Raw genomic sequence first — 6,172 nt, 5'->3', positions numbered from 1 at the left:
AACTTTTGACAGGAGAAAGGAGTAAGTTCTTTATCCAAGAACAACTTTCGGTACTTTCCGAACGTTGGCCGAAGTAATTCGGGTCGTTCTCGGGCGACGAAGAGCGCGCCCAAACGCTAACATCTCGCGTGATTGAACGCGATATAAGTACTCAACTTTAAGCGAATCGATATTCTGTACGCGTCAGAATTTTTACAGAATTTGACCAATCGCCTTTCGTCGCTCTGAAAAGTTCCATTTATTGTTGTCACGTCAACGTAGAACACAAACATTATTAGTACAGATATATTGTCACTGGCTGTGTAACATTCAGCATCTCCCTCAACCTATTTCAACACGTTTTATACGACTTTTTAGTCTGAAGCAATGGTGTCCGGCAGAAAGCGACTTCGTAGCGTCGCAGGCAACTGCAGACGGGCTGTCGGGAATATTTTCGATGCACTTTTGTGTTTATCAGCAACTCCATGTGAGGACCCTCCTGATACACGAAAGGTAACTATAGTCTTGTATCTTGTGAAATCTATTTCATCGATATTGCTGTACGGTCGTATTATTTTAAATGTCGCTTTGTCTTTTTCCAGTCTGTTGATTCAGTCGTAAACTGGGAAGGAAGCAGTGAGAAAACCCAAAGTCCACGAAGACCTGGCATCAAACTTGGTACAAGTTCCTTGAATACTTCGACAAGGAATAAGACACGTAAGTGAAGATAATTATTATCTAATCAGTTTTAAATAGCGCGGCTTTCTACATTTCCATGTCTTTAAATCATTTCTCATACTATCGTTCTCTTGTATAGGTCTTTCCTCGTAATTCATGGTACATTATAAAATATTGAACGTGCTCCGCTTCTCAGACGTAGACATCAGTGTTTGCTCACTGAACTTGCTTATTATCGCCATGATATACATCCTTTGAACTTTTTTATAGGCCACATAATTTTCCTCCAAATAGAGGAAATTCTAAAGACATTGGTAATACGAACTAACTTATGTGTTTCCTCACCTAATCTATCTATCAGTTCCTTCGCTGACGGCTGTTGTCAACGCTCGATTACACCCAAAGAAGACTGTGGACTTGGCTAAACACATCATGTCGTCCCAAGATGTCTACATGGACACTGAATTCCTGTCTCTTCAAGGTAAATAGTCGAAGTGCATGTTTGTATATTAACCATTACATTAGAAAATAGCAATTGCAGTTTTTGGAAATGTTCGTTACGACTAGCTATCGATAGCGGATGAAAAGTATGTTTTGCGAGATGTATATTTGTTTCACATGAAGGTGTTGGTGAAAGTGATTTTCAACACTTAGGCCTATAAAAAATTGTAGTGAAAGGAGATATTGCTTGAACTTATATAATGTAAGACACAGTTAAAAGAAATTGTGGTGAAATTCCATGGTGATGCAACGCTTAGTATTGTCAAGTAAGATAAGTTTCAAATATTTATTCAAATTGTTCAGTTCTTTAACTTTTTGACAAACCAACATCGGCACTAAATCGTATTTCTGTGAGTTTGACAAATGTATATCTTTTGATCATTGCTTTCAAAAAAGCACGGCTATACAAACGGTACGTATGGTGGAAGTAGTTATTAAGAAAATGATAAAAAAAGATAGTAAGAGGTTGAGTCATATCTAATTGGTGGTATTCCTTGCTCTAATTTACTCACAGGCTTGCCGATAATCGACATGAAAACCCTTGATGGTTACAAGGTGATCAAGGATACGGGCTTCTTGAAACGTCACAGTTCCAACCCGGATGATAATTTGGCAGTCACATTAATGGACCGTGGATCAATTGAACGTGAGGCAGCAATTCTAAGGTAAAGAGACCATACAATGGATGTTGTCACAGTCTCTTTGTACTGCATGATTATCATGACAGGATTAACGGATTATCATATTATGTTATTTATATCTCGATATAGCATTATGTATAAGTTTATACCATGTCATATTGTGCCGTACCTTATCAATGCGTAAATTGACCTCGAAATAAAAAAGGAAAGATTACAAACTACTGGTAACGATTTAGCAAATGACGATTTGCTAGCTGATATCTCTTGATCTATACGGTAAATATATTTACTTTCTAATCTATGATAGGAAAGTGTCAGGCCATGAAAATATCCCCCGGCTACATGGAGTGACATCTGTTGATGGTGATGACTACGGACTTGTGTACGATATCCCGTACGGAGATGACATGGAGTCTATGAGATTAAGGGGCGAACTGGTAAGAGAAGTTAAGACGTTGCATACACGACAGTTAACAGTTAGTCTTCCTAAAAAGTAGTTCTACGTCGTGGAGTTAATATCTAGCAATATGCTCCCTCAATCCGACAAAAATTGTTTACTTGTAAGGATGTCTACTTTCAGTGTACGATGTTGAATTACCACTGATACAACGAAAGCGTGTTTTTCCAGAATAAACTTCTGAAGAGGTGCCGGCCACAGGTGCTTGCAGCGTTGCTTGGATAGTCGATCGAAGGCCCGGGATCAGAATTTTGAAAGTGTGAGACCGAAGACCAAACCTCGGAAGTTGTGTAACACTACTACCAAGGTTCGGCCTTCGGCCTTAGACTTCGATCCCCGGCCTTTGGTCGACTATTCAAGCAACGCTGCAAGCACCTGTGGTACCGGCCACCTCCTAGGGCACTTATTATCTTATTATTGCATTTCTATTATTTGAATACACTTCTACATTTCAGGAGGAGTTCTCATTCCGGGAGAGGATTCATCTCGCTCTTCAACTGTGTGGCGCTGTAGCATATCTGCACCAGAATGGAATTATTCATCAGAGCATCTGCCCGGACAATATCATTGTAAGTGGCTTTTGAGTAAAAACTTCGAAAAGATCCCAAAATCTTATAATCTTATAAAGTCTTAGGCGCGCTCTGTCTTCTATATCATTTTCGGTTGCGTTTCAGAAGACGAAGTGCAAAAAAAAGGGCCGAGTTTTTGTGCTTTGTACTGGATAAATAGCATCGTTTGTACGATGTTTTGACCCTTGGAATCCGACTTTTTTCCAGATTGAGAAGAACACCCTTAGACTCACGCTAATTGGTTTCGGAAATGCCTTCCTGATCGATGACGCAGCAAAACCTCGCGGTCATGGAGTCCCCAAGTACATGGCACCCGAATCTGTCCTGGATAGCGACACAGCATCCTTCAAAGCGGACGTCTGGAGCCTTGGTATGGTTCTCGCTCTTCTGTTTACCGGTCTCCAACCATATCATAAGTACCAACCAGCAAATATTGCCAAATTCCAAGAAATGCACGCAGATAACCACAACCGACCAAGGTACGCTCATACAAGATCAAACAACGTAGAAATGAAACACTACATTGGACAAGGAAAGGCAATGGAACAAGTTGGAACTCTGATAAACTTGGCTGTGTGCCCGACACAAGGACTGAGACCATGCGCTAAGGAACTCTTGGGCACATTTGCAATGTTGTTAACGACGGAGTCATAATTACCATATGTCGATTATGATTAATATGATGTATATATGTTCTGTTTTCTCATTTCAATGGAGAGAAATGTAATAACTAATTTTATTGATGTATAAAACATTTTTTTATTAACAATGTAAGATTTTCTGTCCTGTCTTGTCTGTTTGTACCACGTGTGTCGAATGCTAGATATTGTTTTCGTGATATAGAAAACAATTTTATTCAACTTTGAGGTCTTCCGTGTGAGATAAACAATTCTACATTGTGTAATTCAACGGATGCGTTGTAAACAAACAATGATGGTTTGCCGATATACAGCCCAAAACCTAATGTCAAAGTGCCTACTATTTTCAGAATGAAGTAAGTCGATTGCACGATCGACGCAAGTGGTTTTGTAGAATTGTTAAAATCGTTGACGAACACTTGACATTGCCTAGGGGATGAATTTTGTGTTTTCAAAAATTGTTGATGTTCTTGGGCAGTGCCCCACTTTTGTTTTCTCAGAATCGCTGAAAAACTCTTATGCGGTAATTGCATTATTTGTGCCTTTTGTCTGTGTGAAAGTCTGTGATCGTAAATACATTGTATTGCAATTTCTTTTTTAATTTACATATCAGATGTGATCATATTTCTAGTCCTCATCACTCATGAGGCACTTCGACACTTGGTTCATGCACAGTTGACTGATATCTTTTCACGGTCTCCCATGTCGTACATGTCGTTTCATGCCATAGTCATTGTTTCTATTCTGAGTAACGGGTATAGTCGTCGTGAGAAAATGAAAGTCGTCTACTTATCTGAAAGTATTACGCTTTCCAACAAAATAAACAAACAGACAAACAAAAGATGTTAGTGAAAGATGTCCTCAACTGCGAACCAAGTATGATTTGAAATGTCGACAAACGTCCACCAGTTCCTCTTTCCCACTCCTTGCCACTTACAAGCCTCCGCCACTCCCTGCAACATTTGTTTACCCTCCCCTCGGTGGATCCCCGCAAACACACCACGAATCTGTCGTCTGTCTCTTATTGGCGCTTTCACTCAAGTGCCTTCCGAGAAATAATCAATAATAAAATTTCCTGCAGTTAGTAAAACAATTTCCAACCACCCTTCCCTGCCAGCTGATGAACGAGAAAATGATGCTCGCCGACCCGACAAGATATTAGTTTGTTGACACTTTTGGAGTACCTTTGTGGATAGTCCTTGCTTTAGGGTAACTCAGTAGCTTATACAGAGTGGCGTTCCTGGTGACAAAAAGAACAAATGTGATTTTTACGCAGAATAGACTGTAAAGGGATACTTAAAATACCATTCAATAGCAATGCTCTATATTCCATATTTTACGTATGCATCAGTTCCTATAAAATGTCATGCATAAACAATGTGCGACTTGTAAAACAAAGGGACAACACCTTCTCCAGTGCCAGCATCATGGTAACACTCAACCAAAAGGCAATGTTGCGATCCATATTGCTGATTCTCGTCCTCAACTTTCAGCAAATCAGCATTTGACAATAGTCCGTCAGATACTGTAATTAAAAGAATTTGACTAAACTAACTTTCGTCGCTTCTGAAAAGCTCCATTCACTGTCGTCAACACAGAATACAAACAGTATTACCGCTGGCATCCCGTCAATGGCTGTGTGACATCCAGAGTCCTCCTCAGTATACAACTGATTATAACAACATCATTTTACATGACCATGAGAAAACTGGAATCTCTGAACGACTGGCTTGGAGACAGACCTTACTGAACGGTCTCTCAAAGTTTGAAGAGAAATTTGCCCTGAAGTAGTAAGCTGAGGTGAAAAGATATGTTTCAGATATTCAACAAATGTTAGATTGAAAAATGCAGACGAAAACGGTACGAAAACTAGAATGATATCTGATATTACTGTAAACAGGCTGTAAAGGAGTGCTTCAGTTCATGAAAATTTCCCGTCTCTACGTTGATGGACTGGCCTTTGATATCCCTCACGCAGATGACAATGGTATCCCTGGGATTAAACGATCGACAGGTGAGATTAACGTGAAAGTTACGTTGTAGAAGATATACTAATGGCCATTTAAACACTACGATCCACCTGCCCTTAGGGAATACAAACTCCATTTCATTTTTCAGTTTTCACCTTTGTTAGGACTAGCTGCATTGAGAGTCAAGCTAAAGTCTCTGGTTGACATTATCTTGCCAAAATTCTGAATTTTGTCACTTGATTCATTTCTCTGTGGATTGACAAGAACACACCTGAAGTAGGGCTTATCGATTTTAGAGTTTACATTTGTCGATGAAACCGCAACATCACATGTGCAGGGCGCCCCCTATGCTACTCTGGACGATAGCTTGACTTGGCTTTCTTCAATATGATCAGTACGGACCAACAAGCGCCGACAAGGTAAAGAAAATACATACACAACAACCAGACCCGCCCCACCAAGGTACTCTCAGACAAGTGACTGTGATTGGCAGGTTCCTTTAATTATATTTCATCTTTTGACAAAGCACAATATGATTTATCAGCAAATTTAATTTAGTTCATTGCCTAGCTCAGCAGCTACATTAGCTCAATGCTGTTTTCCCATTATGATGTGAATCTTTCCAACCTTTTGTCCAATCAGAACTCTATGTCAGTCTAACTTCTAACTTCAAATAATCGATTGACATGCTTCAGACAGTGATCGTTTTTCCGTTTGCTGAATTGAAAGTTATAACTTT

This window comes from Ptychodera flava, chromosome 14, assembly GCF_041260155.1.
Source record: "Ptychodera flava strain L36383 chromosome 14, AS_Pfla_20210202, whole genome shotgun sequence".
In the NCBI taxonomy this organism is placed as follows: domain Eukaryota; kingdom Metazoa; phylum Hemichordata; class Enteropneusta; family Ptychoderidae; genus Ptychodera; species Ptychodera flava.
This window is presented reverse-complemented; position numbering follows the sequence as displayed.